This window comes from Chelonia mydas, chromosome 3, assembly GCF_015237465.2.
Source record: "Chelonia mydas isolate rCheMyd1 chromosome 3, rCheMyd1.pri.v2, whole genome shotgun sequence".
Classification (NCBI taxonomy): Eukaryota; Metazoa; Chordata; order Testudines; family Cheloniidae; genus Chelonia; species Chelonia mydas.
The window spans coordinates 173,685,733-173,705,574 of NC_057851.1; the positions used below are offsets into that span (position 1 = coordinate 173,685,733).

The 19,842-nt window shown below is 41.0% G+C and overlaps 1 long non-coding RNA gene across 1 annotated transcript in view; it reads left to right on the forward strand.

The window, feature by feature from the left end:
- The first annotated feature begins 12,753 nt into the window (after positions 1-12,753).
- LOC122464856 overlaps positions 12,754-19,842 on the forward strand; it is a 31,264-nt gene continuing 24,175 nt past the window's right edge. Inside the window, exons 1-2 of the long non-coding RNA XR_006289250.1 lie at positions 12,754-12,993; positions 13,812-13,824. This is a non-coding gene — a long non-coding RNA (uncharacterized LOC122464856). The remainder of the gene's footprint in view (positions 12,994-13,811; positions 13,825-19,842) is intronic.

Here is a 19,842-nt window from a genome sequence, read left to right on the forward strand (position 1 = left end):
ATGTCTCGCCATCCTTTATACTTGGAAGAAAAATTGTTCTAGAAATAACATTTTAGTCAATGGAATACTAATATTTACATGACATGCCTCAGATCCTGTGTATTGTTATATGAAAGAAATTTATTCAGCTATTAGTCTTATGAGGGAGGGGCAAAAAATTGGAAATTGATAATATATCTTATTGTTGAAGGATCTTTTGCGTGGAATTTTTTAAGTCTACGGGCCATATAGTGTAATGTCGAGGGATTTTCTTTATGCTTTTACCTCCTTGGTGATTTGAATGATTTTTTGAAGCAAAATATGATAGAATTGCCTGGAGCCTTAGTCTAAATTGCATATTTTTATATGGTGTACTGAAGAAGTATAATATTATTCTGTGTTGTTTTTCAAAAGCCCTGTCTGGCACATTGAATACACATCATTTTCCACCACCCCCACCCCACCCTGTGTAATTTTACAAGCTTCAATGACAAAGTCACAAATGCCTTTAATAAAAAAAAAGCAACAATGAATAAATATATTAGTTTTGCTTTTTTCAAGTTCTGTCAGGACATATTATGCACGTACAGTGTTTATTTTTTCCACATCACAACCCAACATATTGCCCTAACTACATCAATACTGCAGCTCTCTTTGCTTCCTTCACCAACTAAGTAATCTCTGCTACATCAAGCACTACTGTATACAGTATCTTACTAAAATTTCATCTCCCAAGCCCTGTAGTTTGTGACAATGCTCCAACTCCAAAATGTGAAACTCAGTGATGAAAATAAAACCAGAAAGAATAAAATTTGACTGATGTTTGGGGGAAATCTTTCAGTGCTGTCTTAAAATCCAGACTAACTATTATATTTTAAAGTGGCAGGTCAGCAGGGGCTGCTGATGTACCAGGGCTAAAAGGTCCCATTATCCTAGTAATACTATAAAACTAATAATACTATCAAACCCAGAAGATGAGATTTGATTGGAGCAGTGGGGTTTGAAAGCTACAGTAGGTGACAGCCTTTAGTTCAACAGGTTGTTTTTCTCACCTTTCTCACCTTTGCCCTTGCAAACTGAAGCACAGCATCAGAGAGATCCAAAGACTGGCCAATGGCATTTTCAAGCAATAAAATATCAAGCGATGTCAGTCTCTCATATTGAAGATATGTTTTAATGAGCATGAACTTCAAAAAGCTGCACTCACCACTCATGACTGTGACTGACAGCATGAGCAGAATCCTCAAAGACAGCCACACATTAGGAAAAGTGTCCTTCAGCTTTGCATCATGAATGAATCTGAGAACTTGGAGTAGAGAGTGTTTCCCATGCTGCAAAAGGTTGCAGATGTCCTATTTAACATAGAGGTCTTTGTCATTGATGTCCGAACACTCCCCATGTCTCAGTGGCCGGTGAAGGTCCGTAAAATTGTTCAAGAGTGTTTTCCTGTTTGCCGGCAGTTTACTAAGGTCATACAAAACACCCTATGTCTTTTCGTGGTGCTTCATTTGTCTGAACCTTGCTTCAATGGACACTCGAGCAGTGTCAATGAGCAAACAAAAAAACTACCTCTTGAATTTTTCTTCCAACCTTCACATCACCTCATCTCTGCCCTCGTAATCAAACTGTCTCTTCTTCCAATGAATTCAGATTTCCTTGAAGACAGGCTCAGCTCCTACATTTTCTGCTATTTTTTGGCAGCAGTGATGGCCTCTTCAAATCCATTGTCTCTGTAGGCCACAACAAAATCAAGGCAGCTACTCATCAAAGTAGTAGCGGCTGCAATGTCCACAGACTGAGTTTGTAATGCCTTGCTTACAATGCTTACTTGGAACAGGATATCATGCCAAACCACAACTGAGACCAGAAATTTGAATTTAGTGATCTGGTTTGCCAGACTTTGCGCCTTGTGTTGGATTCCAGTCCCAGCTTTACTCAGCTGTGCCAGTTCCATTTGGGCATCATAAACTTCAATCACTTGGTACTTCACTGGCCTTCCACTGTCAATGTGGCAATCCCAGCGATTGTCACTTAGTGGCTTCATGGTCAGATTTGTAACTTTGTCCATGATGATCTTCTACCTGATAGTTGATGCTGAAAACAGGACGTATATCCTTTGCAGTACTCTGAAGAGAGATATTGAACCTAAAGAAGATGATGCTGCATCTGACATAACCAGCTTGAGGCTATGGCAGCCACAAGGTATGAAGAAAGTTCTTGGATTCAGGGCAAAGATCCTTGCCTGGATATTACCATTTCTTCCCTTCATGTTTGTGCTGTCATTGTAACCTTGGTCATGGCAGTTCTGAAGCTTTATTTTATTCTCATTCAAAACATTCATAAACAGTTCTGTTAGACGAGTCACCCACAGACCAAAAACAGATAAAGTGTTCCTTTACTTGTATACAGCCATCCTCATCATCAACAAATCTTACTGTAAATGACATCTTTTCATTGTGACTAATGTTGGGACTGCAGTCAATTATTGTCGTGTAGTACTTCACTTTGCCAAGCCGCAACAATATGTTATCAAGCACCTTCTTTGCCATAAGGTCAATCAATTCGTTTTGAATTGTTCTGCTGCAGTAATGGTCCATAGCTTCTTTACAAACTACTCAACATAGGTGGTCATACATGACACTGTATTTCCCAAGAAGCTCTACCAAACCGAGAAAATTACCGTTATGTTCAGTGAACAACTTATCCAATGATCCCCCAAAAACCAAATTATTCTTTGCAAGGGAAAATGTAACTGAGATCACATGTTTGAGCATGTTCCTCCAATGCTAGGTTTCTACATTAATAACATACTGGTTTCCTGCGTCTATGCACTGATTCACTGAGCCTGGACCTGACCTCCATCCATTTGGAATAGGCCATAAAATGGCTGAGTGACTTTTCATGTTCATAGCATCAGCTAAGTTATGCATGTAATTGTACCCAGAAAGCACAAGCAATGATTTGGCATTCATGTTGAATATTTTGCAATAAAAACAGAACACTTTGTTAGTTGATTTTGAGTAAACTAGCCAACACCCATTAAGTTTCTCCCCATTTTTGAGCACTCTTTTGCAGTGTGGCTTTGAGAAGCGTCACTTCTGCTCATTTACTGGAAACGTCATATCCTCAGTTTTGCACAGCCTGTTCAAGATTGTATGATCAATATCAGCAGACTTTAGGATTGCTGGCCATAAAACAGGATCTGATGTATCAATCTGTGGTGTGCACTGTAGCGAAGTGAGACTCACTGGTGCGGCGCCTCCTGCTGGTTGTCTTAGGAATTAGCTCTCCAGCACTCAGAACACCTCCTCATGGCCAGTGACTCACCTGCCGCTGGCTTCGTGTCCCTCCTGGAGCCCGGTGCCCTTTACCTCAGGGTTCTGCCCCGGCAGTACCCTGCCACGCTCTGGGTCTCCCCTCCCAGGGGAACCCCACACCCTCTCAACCACCTTCCCTCAATGGCTACTGCCAGTTGTCATCTGGCCCCCACTCACTGGGGCAAAATGCAGTCTGTCATGGCCACTCATCATTGGCAAGGGGTTAGGACCAGCTGCCTCTGCCCATTCCCAGGCTGCATCTCTGTAGCCCCACTACCTTCTTTGGGCCTTGCACAAGGCCTTCAGTCTGGCGATTTACCAGGCTGGAGCTCCTCAGCTCCTCTTGCCTTTCCCTAGCACTACTCTACCTCAGGTACCAGCAGCCAGGTCCTTCTCCCTCCAGAGCTAGAGAGAGACTGACTCAGCTCCTGGCTCACAGCCCTTTTATAGGGCCAGCTGTGGCCTGATTGGGGCATGGCCCCAGCTGTGGCTGCTTTCCCAGTCAGCCTAGCCTTTCACAGAAGCGGGATAACTGCCCCGCTACATGCACTTTTTCTCACTGCTGTTTGTCATCATGCGAGGCTGATTCCGCTTTATCATTTCTCTCCTTTTCATGTAAACCAGATTTTTCTTTGTCATTACTCTTCTTTTCATGTGAGACACCTGAGGCATTCCGCTTGATACCGGCTGCCAACTAGACACTGAGCCATTGATCACTACCCATTTAGCCCAATGATCTAGCCAGCTTTCTAGTCCTTATAGTCCCTTCATCCAATCCATACTTTTTAAACTTACTGGCAAGAATACTGTGGGAGACCATATCAAAAGCTTTGCTAAAGTCAAGATATATCATCTCCACCATTTTGCCCATATTCACAGCACCAGTTATCTCATCATAGAAGGCAATCAGGTTCGTTAGGCATGACTTGCCATTGGTGACTCCATACTGACTGTTCCTGATCACCTTCCTCTCCTCCAAGTGCTTCAAAATGGATTCCTTGAGGACCTACTCCATGATTTATCCGGGGACATAGGTGTCTTCTCCAGATTCTTCTTCTTCCCTTTTTTAAAGATGGGCACTATATTTGCCTTTTCCCAATCATCCTGGACCTCCCCCAATCGCCACGAATTTTCAAAGATAATGGCCAATGGCTCTGCAATCACATCAGCCAACTCCCTCAGCACCCTTGGATGCATTTCATCCAGCGCCATGTACTTGTGCATGTCCAGCTTTTCTAAATAGACCTTACCCTGTTATTACACCACTGAGGGATGCTCATCTTCTCCCCATACAGTGCTGCCCAGTACAGCAGTCTGGAAGCTGACCTTGTCTGTGAAGACAGAGGCAAAAAAAGCATTGAGTACTTCAGTTTTTTCCCACATCATCTGTCACTAGGTTGCCTCCCCCATTCAATAAGGGCCCCACACTTTCCCTGACCTTCTTCTTGTTGCTAACATGACTGTAGAAACCCTTCTTTTTACCCTTCACATCCCTTGCTAGCTGCAACTCCAGTTGTACTTTGGCCTTCCTGATTATACCCTTGCATGCTCAAGCAATATTTTTATAGTCCTCCCTAGTAATCTGTCCAAGTTTCCACTTCTAATAAGCTTCCTTTTTGTGTTTAAGCTCACCGAAGATTTCTCTGTTAAGCCAAGCTGGTCGCCTGCCATATTTGCTATTCTTTCTGCACGTCAGGATGGTTTGTTCCTGCGTCCTCAATAAGGCTTCTTTAAAATACAGCTATCTCTCCTTGATTCCTTTCCCCCTCATATTAGCCTCCCTCAGGATCCTGCCCATCAGTTCCCTGTGATTTTTTGAAGTCCAGGGTCCATATTCTGCTGCTCTCCTTTCTTCCTTTTGTCAGGATCATGAACTCGACCACCTCATGGTCACTGCTGCCCAGGTTGCCATCCACTTCTACTTCCCCTACCAATTCTTCCCTGTTTGTGAGCAGCAGGTCAAGAGGAGAACGGCCCATGGTTGGTTCCTCCAGTAGTTGCACCAGAAAGGTGTCCCCAACACTCTCCAAAAACTTCTTGGATTGTCTGTGCACGGCTGTATTGCTCTCCCAATGGATGTCAGGGTGATTGATTTCCCCCATGAGAACCCGGGCCTATTTTCTGGAAACTTCTGTTAGTTGTCCAAAAAAAGCTTCATCTACCTCATCCTCCTGGTCTGGTGGTCTACAGCAGATGCTCACCACAACATCACCCATGTTGCTCTTGTCTCTAAGGTTAACCCAAAGACTCTCAACAGGTTTTTGGAGCTCTGAGCAATCATACTGCTCTCTTACATACAATGCAACTCCCCCACCTTTTCTCCTCTACCTGTCCTTCCTGAACAGTTTATACCATGACAGTGCTCAAGTCACATGAGTTACCCAACCAAGTCTCTGCTATTCCAATCACATATTAGTTCCTTGACTGTGCCAGGACTTCCAATTTTTCCTGTTTGTTTCCCAGGCTTCTTGCATTCACGTACAGGCACCTAAGGTAACTAGCCAATTGCCCTACTTTTTCAGTATGAATCAGGAGGCCTCCCCTGTTGCACCCTCCTCCTTGTGTTTCCTCCCGGTATCCCATTTCCCCACTTACCTCAGGGCTTAGTTCATCATCCCCTGGCAAATCTAGTTTAAAGCCATCCTCATTAGGTTAGCAAGCCTGCCTGTGAAAATGCTTTTCCCTCTCTCCATTAGGTAGATCGCATCTCTTCCTAGAAATCTTTTTTCCTGGAACAACATCCCATTGTCGAAGAATCCAAAGATCTCTCTCCAATACCACTTGCGTAACAACACATTTACCTCCACACTTCAATGGTCCCTACCTGGGCCTTTTCCTTCAACAGGGAGGATGGATGAGAACACAACTTGAGCCTCAAACTCCTTTATCCTTCTTCCCAGAGCCACATAGTCTTCAGTGACCTGCTCAAGGCCAAGGTATGTTAAGCTTAGTTTGTGTTTTTGTTTATTTACTATGTAACCTGCTTTGGTCTATTTCACTTATTATCAGTTAAAACCTGTCTTTTGTAGTTAATAAATGTATTAGTCTAAACTGATGAGTTTGCATGGAAGTGCTTGGGAATCTTAGCTCAGAGCATTTCCTCTCCACATTCAGGGGGAGGCGAACTGGATAATAAATTCATACTGGTTGGGGTTTGGACCAGGGCAGGACAGTACAGCTCTGGGGCCCTAGGCTGGGAAGTGGGTTAGTTTGACTGTAGCCTCTCTATTGTTGGTTTATGCAGTGGCTGGTCAGGCAGCCAGCATATAACTGCCGTTGGATGCGTCCCTACTGTGTGAATGCGGGAGTGGGTCTGCCACTTGTCACAGCATCTTAGTGTGAGAGGGAGTCCAGGTTGGTGGGTCAGAGGGCTCAGAGGTACTCCAGTTTCAGGTGGCACCCCTGGGGGAATCCATCACAGGAGGTTTGGGGCGTGAGGGTTATTTTAACTAAACCAGTTTTCCCATTCCTATTTGTATCCTATTCCTATTTGTAACCATAAAATCATGAAACATGATAGAGCAACAAGAATTTTCTGTAGCCTGATCCAAACCAGTACATGAAATGCTAGGTCGTGACAATCACATAAGTAGTGAATCATCCATCTGTACAAATTTAGAATAAAAATCTCACTTAGATCCTCTCTGGGTTTTGGCTGTCTTTTAATATTCTTCCCAGCAAACAGAAAGGTTGATTGCAGCTGGCCTAATTTATTATGATTACAGCTGGCTGAACATTTTTCCATCAAAACTGTTAAATGGAAAATGGATTTTGACTAGATTAAATTTTTCAGGAAAAGTGTCTGCTTGCTCTGGAAAATTTTGAGATTTCATCAATTTCTTAAATGAAAACAAAATTTATAATGGAATTTTTTGATGAAAATGATTTTTCCTCTCTCAAATTTTCAATGGAAAAATATCATTTCCCAACCAGATCTAGTTCTGACCCACCTCAGACATTCTTTTTGGGGAAAACCATGGACGGATCTTCCAATGAGTTGAAGCCATTCATATAAAAACAATTCATTATGTGTGGGAAGACTGCATTAGTTTCACACAGATTATATCATTTCACCTCTGTTCCAGTTAGTCTATATCAATGTGAGTCAACTGCACAGTATTTCAGACAGTAAAAGGCTATAGGACTGACATACTTTTATGCACTGTTTATAGTTTATCCTACAAGATGGCCATGGCACTGATAATATCTTGTGCAAGATATATAACCTATGGACCCCCTGTCCAGTTTGTGAAGATTAGATAAATTCTGACCCCTGTGCAGCAAGAAAACAATATACCAAAACAGCAGCTCTAGCAAATACTAAGATGACATTTGCAATTACATCAACCCCTTTGAGTTTGTCTAGCTCTTTCTATTAACATCTCTGGTACTCTTCCATCATTCCTGGCATTCACAAGTACATGTATCTGCAAAAAAGGAGTCCAGAAGGTCATCAAATAGCTGTCTTTGTCATCAGGTTTTATCTGACAGAAACCATCTTTGGTATCTGAAACTGGCAAGGTCTTTACCTCTGTGAGTTTTGGCAGAATTTCTTCCTTTCTTTGTTAATGGGTGGTTTTAGAATGTTATTGAGGTTAAAACATATGCAAATTTTGTCTATATGTTGTTGTTTTTTTACAGAGCTCCCATACCGTTGATCCAGTCTATGAGTCATGTAACTTTCTTTAAGACTTCCATTTCTACAAAGTTGTCAGGCAAGAAGGTCCTGCCAGCAAGCTGGTAAGAATCCACTCCAGAGTGACAGCAACCCACAGAAGATATGAGCAGAGCCACAGGTTGCAGAAGCCTACAGAACCAAGGGAGGTCGTAAGGAGGTAGCAGGACAATTGTTAAGGACTGATTCTGCCTGCCTGAGGTTAGGACCCTGAGCTGGAACCCAGTGAAGTGGGTGGTCCTGGGTTCCCCTACCTAGCCCTTAACAGTGCCTTAAGAGTCAAAGAGGATTCCAGCCCATCCAGGAGAAGGCCCAGGTGACTCCTGCACAACATAAGGGGGAGTCTGCACACCCCAGTGGGACGGAAATTAATACCCTTGCCTCCAGAATAGGACTAGAGACTCAGACCAGAAGGGCAGACTGACAGCCCCTCCAGTCTGAGCAGACTCTGTGCAATGCCCTGTCTGACCAAAGGGGGATGCTGATTAACTGGGACATCAGCCCACAGTAAACTACCTGGGTGTTGGCTGTCCCATTGGACATGTAGGTGGAGATGTCTTGAGATGGCGCCATGTAAAGAGTACTTTGTACCTGTGAGGTAGGGTTGCCAGGTGCCTGGTTTTTGACTGGAAAGTCCAATTGAAAAGGGGAGCTGGCAGCATCTGGTCAGATGTACTGACAGGACACCAAAAGTCTGGTTACCGCCGGCCGGGGGTGGGGGAAGCACCTGGTCATTAACCTGCACCATCCCTGCTCAGCTGGGTCCTCCTCATACCTGCATCTTGTTAGCAGGCAGGCTCCACTTCAGGCTGCAGCTCTGGAGCAAAGGGAGTCCAGTTGGGGGGGTGGGATGGTGAGGATCCAGCTATGAGGAATGGGGAGAGAGGAGTGAGTAGGGGGCGGGGTCTTGGGGGAAGAGGTGGAACAGGGCGTGGGGCGGGGGCCAGTTGTCAGTAGTTAGAAAATTGGCAAAGCTAAGGGAGGGACTTAATATTAATATGCAAATGTGGTGGTAATGCTGCTCTTCTGTCCATTCACTATGGAAGCTTCCTGTGCTGACCCCATTGGCTCATGCTTGGTACATTTTTACCTTCTACATGGAAAAATTACAGATTATTTTTCTTGGTCCCCAGTTAGGCTGTTTTTGTGTTTAAATCAGTGGCAAACAAAGATATTCTTAATGTTGAGTGGTTTATTGCAGTGTGCCTTGGCAAAGACTTATTTATATTCCCAACATATGTATCAAATTGTTTGTGTGTGTGTATGTATGTGTGAGAGAGAGAGAGAGAGAATACATAAAAATGTTATCTACCAATGTTCCTTTAATCAAAAAGCAAAATTAATGAAATATAAACCAACCTACCTGCAAGAATAATGTGCACTGTATGCATTTCTTTTAGCAACAACTATCTGCACTATGTTTTATCAACATTATTAAAAGTGATGCATGGTAATTAGAATGTGCTTGTTTAGTCCTTCTAAATAAGCATATGCCTCCTATCAAAGAGCAAATGAATGATCTTAAGTAAATTAATTCTCTATATTCAGTCATCTTATCTTCTCACTGATTCATACGTTGTCATAGCAACAATTGACTTCACATGGCCTGACTCAGCTCTGAAGAAAATATGAAATCTCCTGTTTTCTGTAATCTGGTGTAAATCAGAGGTGATTCCTTCAGATAACTCATTAGCAGTAGATGATGCCTAAATCTGAATTTTAATTCCTGAATTTAGTACAATAAATAATTTATTCAAGATGAATACATTACCTTTCTTGTTCTAGTAGCTATTTGACAGTAGATCAGTTTCATTGAATGAGTGTTTAGAAAGCAAAATCTTAAGTATTCAGCTGGTGAAGACAGGAATCCTCACCTTTTTGAATTATTCTATTTTCAGAAATATATGAATTCTGTATATAACTCAGAATACAGTACAAACGTCTCCAAAACAAGCATCTATGGGCCAGATTCTGCAGCCTCTGTTCAAATTTTTCATCACATGGGGCTTAGCTGCACAAGGCCAGACAGGACTGGGATCTTACTTGCTGAGATTAAAAATTCCAAATTCATCCAATAGAAATGGTAGAAAGATTAAGAAATCTTTAGGGAAGCAAATGGAAAGTAAAAATAAAATGAAGGGATGAAGTTGTAATAATAATTCTACCTTGGAGCATTCTTTAGATTGAAAAATACATTAAAATATACAACATTATGCAAAGGAGAAATTATAGTTTAATTCAGCTCATAAGTGAAGGTACTTCTTCATATATAACCTAATATATTCTTTTTGTGAGCTTCACAAAACAAGGATAATAAATTAATTCCCTCAATCAAAACATTTTATGCATATGGCTAAGTTATACATGTGGGTGGCTGCCTTTGAAGACAATGACAATTATTTGCATTGGCCCAAGAAAAGAATTTTGTCCCTATTTTGAAAATAGCAGGTGAAATCCTGACCTTGTTTTAGTCCAGGGGGCCAGGATTTCACCCAGGATATTTCCACTAAATTTACTTGCTTTTATGAGTCTAACTCATATTCTTATTTTTATAGTAATTTAAAATGTGGTTCATTCTGAAAAGCGATTCAAATAGGAAAAAAACTCACACTGTGGAGTTCCTTGTTTAGATTAAATCTGCTAACTGTATAGATTAAAAAGATTTATTTGTAAATACAGACTATAGTTATTCAGCATAAAATCTGAAAGCTGTGCTGGATTCTTCCTGGACTGAATAGCACCAACAATAAAAATTCTAGTTTTAACATTCTTAACAATTCAGAGAATGATGCACAAGCCAGATCAGATTCCAGCTCACTCTTCCAGAATTATATGGGTTCTGTAGTTCTAAGAGGTGTAAAACTTACTGTAAAGTAAACAGATATAGCTTTGAATAGACATAGGGAGCATAGTAAGAAGTTGTCATTTATACACAGTCACATTTCAGAGTATTAATGGTACTTCAGTTGATTTTATGTGTAATATATACTATATACATATCTGTATATGATATTATGTAAAATAGATTTCTGACAGTATATAAAGGCTAACTTACAACTATTTGGGAAAAAAAAAGTGCAACACAATTACCAGCATGTCTTAACAAAGCAAGTTATCTTTCTTAATGGCATTATGTCAAAGTTCATATAAAATTAAATAACATATCCCTATCTTTTAAATTCCTACATATCTCTACAGATTAATGTAGGTACGTGCTGCATGTAAAGCAGTGTCCCTGCATGTAATTGGAATAAAATGCTTTTTAGTAAGAGTTAATAATTATTTAAAAGCTGGTAAAATTAAGAGGACTTTTAATGGATGCTCTAATTAGACAATGTTTCTAGTGGGAATATTGCCTAAATTAAAACTGGGACAAATATGTGCAATATGCTCATTAGCATTCACTGGAGAATTATTGGGCATCTACGCTGATTCAGTATAAACAAGGGGAAAAGGTGCTGCCCTGAGGAAATGGTTGGGCTAATTTTTTTTGTCTGTTTGGCAAACCAAAACACAAACTTTCAATTTGTGAACATTGAAACATTTTTCCTTCTACATTTTCCATCAAAATGAAATGTTTCTACATTTCCAAATCAAAATTTTCCATGAAAAAGTTTCATTATTAGTACATTCTGTCCCAATTTGTGTAGAAAACAAATATTGAAATATTGGAATTTCCTGTGAGACAGAGTTCAATTTCTGGCCACCTCTAACTGCACTCCTAATATTTACAACTTTCAAAAGGACACAATCAAGATGATAAAGAAGCTTTCCTATTTTTTGAGTACCTTAACTCTCAAAGTATTTGAAAAATTAAATTTACTTTTCACTGTTGGTTATTACTTTTTATATTTTGTTCACCTTGGCCAGTGAGATTGTACCTAGACAATTAAGTCAGTTTTGTTCCAGTGTTTAGGTTTCTAGAAATCTAGGGGAATGAATAATTCCTCCCCGGAAGAAAACATTTTCTGTAAGAATTCCCTCTTACAAGCTTTTTACGTTTTTCAAAATGTAAATTTCAGATGACAAGGTCCCTTGAACAAAAATGAGTTAATCCTGTTATTTCTTTGCTGATGTAAGTGGAAGACTTAATGGGAACTTCACAGGGAGCATAGCAAGCAACCTGCACAGCACTTGGAGAGAGGCAGGAAGGAAGAGTTTGGAGGCAGCACCAGGAAATCAGTCTGTGTGCACATGGCTGGAATGCCAGCTATGATTGCAGTATCTCTGTAAATTGTTCTCTTAATAAAGCACCACTTGAGTTTTAGAAACATGCAGTCTTCTCAAGTTATTACCCAGCATGCGGTACATGAAATAGGGACTGTCCAAGTGAAGGAGAAACTTTGGCAAACTTTCCCATCACTTCCACTTCACTGCGTGGGAAAATTCCTGGGCCTAGAGGTAGTGTATTGGAAGCTGTACCTGGGGATTAGCCATTCTCTAAATATACTCTCTCTCTCTCTGATAGTGTGGATATTTGCAGTTGCTGATCTGGGCTGCTGTGGGCAGTGTGGGTACCAGAACTGAAATCAGGGAGCCTGTCGCTCCTGTGCTCTAAATGCCATCTCCATGATGGGCATTTAGATCGCAGGCAGTGTGGAGAAGCAAGCTGCTTAACTCTGGGACAAAGGGGATGCCAGGAAAACTTGCAGGAGCAGTGGGGAAGTAGATTGAGACAGTGAGCCTGGAGGATGGAGAGTGGGTATGAATCAGGATTGCATACCGTATACTCAGAAAGAACAGGATACTTGTGGCACCTCAGAGACTAACAAATTTATTTGAGCATAAGCTTTCGTGGGCTACAGCCCACTGCATCAGATGCATAGAATGGAGCATATAGTAGGAGGATATATATACATACAGAAAATATGAAAAGGTGGAAGTTGCCAGACCAACTCTAAGAAGCTAATTACTTAAGATGAGCTATTATCAGCAGGAGAAAACAAACTTTTGTAGTGATAATCAAGATGGCCCATTTCAGACAGTTGACAAGAGGTGTGAGGATGCTTAACATGGGGAAATGTTAAGCAGCCTCACACCTCTTGTCAACTGTCTGAAATGGGCCATCTTGATTATCACTACAAAAGTTTTTTTTCTCCTGCAGATAATAGCACATCTTAATTAATTAGCCTCTTAGTGTTTATATATATATATATATATATATATATATATATATATATATATATATATATATAATTTCCTTCCCCATAAGGTCTCAGATTTACCAATTATAAAAACAAAACAAGCAGCAATTAAGTCCTTTTTGGGGGTTGGAAAGAGGGGTTTGGGAGTAATAGCAACAACAGCACAAATGCTTTCAATGGCTAGTCTACCCAGGGCTTGGCATTTTTTTTTAAATGCAAAGTTTGCTAAGAAGTTATCACTGCCTTGATGATTCACTTTATCCAGCAAGTAATGCCCAAAGGGCCAGTCATCATGCAGCAAAGTGTGAAAGGGTACATAACAGAACTGGGACAGAGCAACCCTCCCAGGATATTACACTAGCCCCATTTGCTTAGCAACAATGTATCCATTTACAGTCCATTAATTGTGATGGTACCTAGCCTATTAGCTTCTTCTCTCAGCTTTCCCAGGAAAACAAAATAATTGTATCATTCAGGATATTAACACTAGAAACAAAGCTGACTACATCTTCTGCATCCATATCAGAATTTATTGATCTATAGTGTATTAGTCTCCCAATCCCCCAGTTTATCAGAAATGCCTAAGAATGATCATATTTGACAAGTATGAACATCACATCTTACTTTTGTTCATATTTTATTAAATGACTTTCTAGCAAAAGGTTGCTGGGTTTCTTGGCATATTTGTGATGGAAGAGATTAAATGAGTGTGAAATAAATGCTATTCTCAGCTGGATTCATAAATAGGAATTGTTAAATAAATAGGCATCCCTCTTTAAATATCACAATTTAATTACCAACCATAGGTATTAGAGATGGAAAAGACCATTTAGGTCATGTAATTCATGCCTCTGGCAATGCAGGTTTCCTCCTTGTGGTATATTTTGTATGGCTTTGTCCAGTTTTAATTAAATTAAAAACATCTAATTAGCAATGCAAGGAAAGACCAACTTTCTTGCAGTTTATGTTTCTCAAAGGAATCTTAAAAACATGTTTTGAAAGTCAATCTGCAAATGGAAAATGTTATCTTACAAATTATAGGCAATGCTTGATAAATAGAATTCACACAGAGGTAAAAATTCAGTACAATATTATGCTCTAGGGTTAAACAATTATTTATTTCCTGTTTACTCTACCCAGCTGTAGTGGCCAATTCCACATGTTTCTTCTTATGCCATGCTAAGTCCTGTCCTTTTCCAGATGTGTGTGATAAGAGGGGGTCAAAAATTCAAAAGCAGATCTCTGAATGTATACATGAAAAGAAGTTTATAATCCGGTTCATGTCTCGCCAGTGGTATTATGCTGCCATATAACTGGAATAACACAATGGTGAATCAGACATGCATAATATAATAAAAGGAAAAATAAAATAGTAACGAGTACTTAACTATCTGATTAAAAAGTGCAGCTTGAGTGACTTCTGTTAATACTTTCTAAGGCCCCAATCTTACAAACTACTCTGTATGGGCAGACATTTACGTCTTTGGGCAGCCCCATTATTTCTCATGGAGGCTGGGGTCTGGAGCCCAACACAGACTATAGTACATAATTAGGGCATAAGAGATTTGTGCATTAAAAACTGATGTCACAATGTGTCCCCAGCTTGTTTTCCTTTTTTTATATCTCAGCTTCCAGGCAGAGACAAAGTGCCCCAGACTTCAGTCAGGGAAGAATTATTTTTGAACATGTCATGAGCCCATGAAAATACAGATTTATAGTGGAAGTGTGGTTAACATGACACTAGAATGCTGCTGATAAAAAAAAAAGGTGAACAGAGTTATGACTGGTGCATGGTATTTGTCTGTCTTTAAAAAAAATGGACTGTTTTAGTTTGACTGACTTAGCTTTTTCCTGGCTAAATATATATTTTCCTTCCTCTGTCTAGTAGGAAGAAATAAACTGTGAAACTAAATGTGGGAGGTAGACTGGGAATCCTTCCAATTAAGGACTCTTATAATAAATAAGATCACATGCAAGAAACAAAAATACAAAAAGATATAAGGAACCTCAAAGTTGACAGTAAATTATAATTATCTGCTGACAATTTCTGCTTTAATTTTGCATGATGTCTGGTATTTACGCTGTTTACAGTGACTAAAACAAGTCTTTTTTACAGACAATCTTTTTCCCAGTCATTAATGATGCATTTTACTTTAAATAATTTATAATATTCTTTATTGACTAAATATTCTTTATTGACTGACTTTTATATTTTCTCCTCTCACTTTAAAAAGTAACAATCTTTATAATAAAAATGGATTGTGTTAGCCGAGGAGAAAAGTGATGCAGGTGTAGGTGTAACTCTTCTCCCAATGACACTGGCAACAATCAAGGGCTGGGTCCTCATTTTCCAGGTTTTTTTCTAACACTTTTATAACTCTGTCTTGAGCCCCCATCCAGTAACCTGGGAACCTGTATACATCTAAATCACTTTCGGCACCACTGATAGGCAATTTATTCCCCACTTGCAAGCACAGTGATCAACAGGTTTTAAACAGGAAACCTTTATTGGGGCATAGAAGGGAAATGTCCCTTTTCATAAAAAGCCATGAGTGGCTGATGGAGTATTGTAACCTTCCCACTCAGTTGGTTGGTTGGTCAGGAAGTCCAAGGAGAATCTAGCTCCAGTTTGCCTAAGCAGCTCTGGGCTCAATAACCTGAGTAACTATAGTGACATTCAGCTGTGATGTTGGGTCAGGTAGGCCTCACCAGAGTTTCTAGGTGGGATGGACACTGGGGCCCATAATCCCTCAGATCTACTGTTTTCCATACACTCCGCCCTAAATAACACTTCTCCCCACTCACCATTGTTAATAGCCCAAACTGCCACCTTTCTCTATCCTTTGGCTGTGAATGGTAGCTCTGACCTATGTGCTGTTGATGGTGGCCTGGAACTGCAACTCCACTCTGGCCACAGACTTTATTTCTCAGTTGGGGACTGATCTGCAGCTCTGCCCCCATTACAGGATGCAGCTACTACTCTCAGCTCAGCTTCTTAAAAAAGGGATTAGTGGTATAAGGAACCCTACCTGACTCTAGGAACCCACCAGCGAGAGAAGTGCTTTCAGCAGCAAGTCACAAACATAACAGTCCTCTTTAGTTCTGGCCAGGGGTCTCATACCCAACCTTTGCAAACATCACTCGTGTCAGGGTGACCCCAAGCCCAGCCATTGTCCAGGCCTTGCCAAGGTGGTTCCCAGCAGAGTGGCATCTGAAATATTGTCCCCAATTACAAAACTTAGTCAATTTATACCTATTGTCCCCCAGTTATTCACAGTTAATCTGCAAATGAGGTATTGCTCAATCAGTAAACTCCCCTTGCTCTCCAGCAGATGCCAGAAGAGAGCTCACTTAGTTACCTCCCTTCTCTTATATGCTTCAGGCCACACAGGGAGGATCTCAATATTCACTACAATGAATGAAGTAGTTTTGGTTAGTCCTGGTACAATCATTAGGTAGGTACGAATACTTTTTTAAAAGGATGGTATATTTCATAAATAGCTATGGGGGAATCTCAAAAGGTGTTGTTTGGTTAACTGCCCAAGAGTACAGTATGAAATTCACCCACTGTGCAGAGATACATCACTCAGTAAAGATCCAAATGAACTTTGAGTCCTCCCCTCATAAAACTTCAGCCTAGTTTCTTCCTATTTGATGAGTTTATTTCTTTGGTTATGGTGAAGACCTGGCAGTCTGCTACTGTCAAAGCTAGGGTAAATGGCTTAGAGCAGGGTAGATAAAAGTATCTATGCTGGGTGCACACCAGGTCTCCACCAAAGATGTGGAAAGAGCTGAAAATTAATTGTGCCCATAAGGGCCCTCTACTCTACTTCTCTAAAGTGGTCAGGGAACACCCTGGGAGACCTATGGCTGCATCACCACACTGTCAGCTTGGGTGTGTGGCACTTTCTCAGGATGCCCAGGACTGTGAATCACTTTGTTACCCTCCTTCCACCAGCAAGTGGGAGATTTGCTCATGCTAACTTGGTGTCAGCACCCAAACATCACCAGTCTTTCAGTTACCCAAACAATCTCCTCAGGGCTCTGCCATCCCTGTGTTTGCCTTCCAGGTAATAATAGGTATGCTCCAGCGGCCAAGCAGCTCAGTTCTATGGACAGGTGCACAGGGAAACCAGGCAAAGTCACTTCCCCCCATCCCTTTGCCTCCTCATCCATTTTGAGGGGCAGCGTAGTGTGCTCCTGAAGGAGGGAGCAGCCCCTATACTTCTCTTAAGGAAGGAGGGTATAATTTTGCTTGGCTCATATGTGGGCTGCACAAAGGTAGCGTTTTGGGAGAAGGAACATTATACGCCTTCCCCACCTCTCCTGCCCCAATCTCATCACCACATAAAAAGGTCAGGCAAAATCTACCACTTTATTAAGTAAGATTCCAGTCTGTGTAGTACTGAGAATAAAGACTCCACTCTCTATAACGTCAATGCTACTTCTGGTAATATATATTTTTATTTTTGCAATGATAATTTTTGTGATTAAAAATGTAATTAGCCACTAAATGTGGAAGAATAAAGCAGAAGTCTCAGTGGCACAAGAGGTTCCTGACTCCTGCAAATATGTTATTCCCATTTGAGAGTTTTATGAGAAAAAACATGCAGCAGTAATTATCTAATTAATGGACATCACAGTTCACTTCTTTTCTGCAATCATTTTTCAATCTGTGTTACATTTATAGGAAGCGAATTTGCACATTGCAATAACTCCAGGGTTAACCTACCAGTAGGGCACTGCACAATTAAAACTAGAAATTGAGAACTGAAATGTTAATAAGTAAATTATGAATTGCCATTTCTGATAAGACTTCCTTCCCCTAAAAAAGTGAAAAATTCTCAGGCAGCACTTTAGATAGGTCAACACATGTATTTTACATTTTAAAAATAAATGCTCTGTGTATCTTGCTGAGGTTAAAGATCAATAAACTACTGTGTGTCCCTTTTATATTATCCATTTGTAAAACATTTCCATTGTCATACTCTTGTACCTGTCCAAAAACATGGCTATGACAGGTTCCCCTCAGGGTGCCACCTGGAACTGGGGTACCACTGAGCCCCCCAACCCACCAGCCTGGGCTCCCTTTAAACTGTATTGCTGTGACCAGCCTGCCAAGCCCTCTCCCAGGCTCCAGCACACATACAGGTAGGGACACACCCACCTGCAGTACATACAGATGCTATAATCAGCTCTGCATAGGGAGGTTACAGCTATGGAACTGCACAGCTACTCAAGTGCACACCCCTCTCTAGAGTGTAAACCCAAAATGATACCGTTTTGTACTGCACAGAGATCTGTACAGCGTAAGCTCATGAAACTCGTCCCCTCCCTCAGTGTGAAGAAGGATATGCAACACCTTTCTGCCCCAAGTTAGGACTCTCACACACTGGTTTTAGACAAAGCAAAAATAAGTTTATTAACTTCAAAAGATAGATTCTAAGTGATTATAAGGGAGAGCAAACAGATCAAAGCAGATCACCTAGCAAACAAACAAAATACACAAACCAAGCTTAATATATTAAAGAGATTGGGTATGAGTAGCAAATTCTCACCCTAAATGATGATTCAAGCAAGCTGCAAAGATTCTTAAAGGGCCAGCTGCACTTGCTTACAGCTTACAAACCCCAGGTGTTCCTTTCACAGGCTAAAAATCCCTTTAGCCTGGGTCCGTTTCCCCCCAGTTCAGTCCTTGTTCCTCAGGTCTTTCACTGTGTCCCTTTGGGTGGGGAGGCAGTGAAGAGCCATGATGATATCACTCCCCTGCCTTAAATAGCTTTTGACTATGGCAGGAACTCTTTGTCTTAAAGCTTAGTTCCCATGCCAGTCAGTGGTAAAACACTGGTATTCCAAGATGGAGTCCAGTACCAGGTGACCTGGTTACATGTCCCTGTAGTGCCACAGCTGCCATTGCTCAGAGGCCATTTGTAGCATCCCCAGGAAGACTCCCTAGTGGGAGATAAGCTCCTTCTAAGACCTATTATTTTTTTCCTAATGGATAAACCTGAATGGACGCTTCCCAGCCAGCCATCTTGACTGACAGTCTTTTGCCTAGTGGATGTTTCCTAGGTAGAAACACTTTTGTAATAGACATATATAGCCAATATTCCTAACTTCAGATACAAAAATGACACATGCATACAAATAGGATAATCATATTCAGTAAATCATAACCTTTCCAATGATATCTCACATGACTTATCTTGCATCTGAGGATGCTAAAGGAGTTGGCTGATGTGATTGCAGAGCCATTGGCCATTATCTTTGAAAACTCATGGCGATCGGGGGAGGTCCCGGATGACTGGAAAAAGGCTAATGTGGTGCCCATCTTTTAAAAAGGGAAGAAAGAGGATCCAGGGAATACAGGCCAGTCAGCCTCACCTCAGTCTCTGGAAAAATCATGAAGCAGGTCCTCAAAGAATCAGTTCTGAAGCACTTGAGGAAAGTGATCAGGAACAGTCAGCATGGATTCACCAAGGGCAAGTCATGCCTGACTAACCTCATTGCTTTCTATGACGAGATAACTGGCTCTGTGGATGAGGGGAAAGCAGTGAATGTGTTATTCCTTGACTTTAGCAAAGCTTTTGATACGGTCTCCCACAGTATTCTTGCCAGCAAGTTAAAGAAGTATGGGCTGGATGAATGGACTATAAAAGGTGGATAGAAAGCTGGCTAGATTGTCAGGCTCAACGGGTAGTGATCAACAGCTCCATGTCTAGTTGGT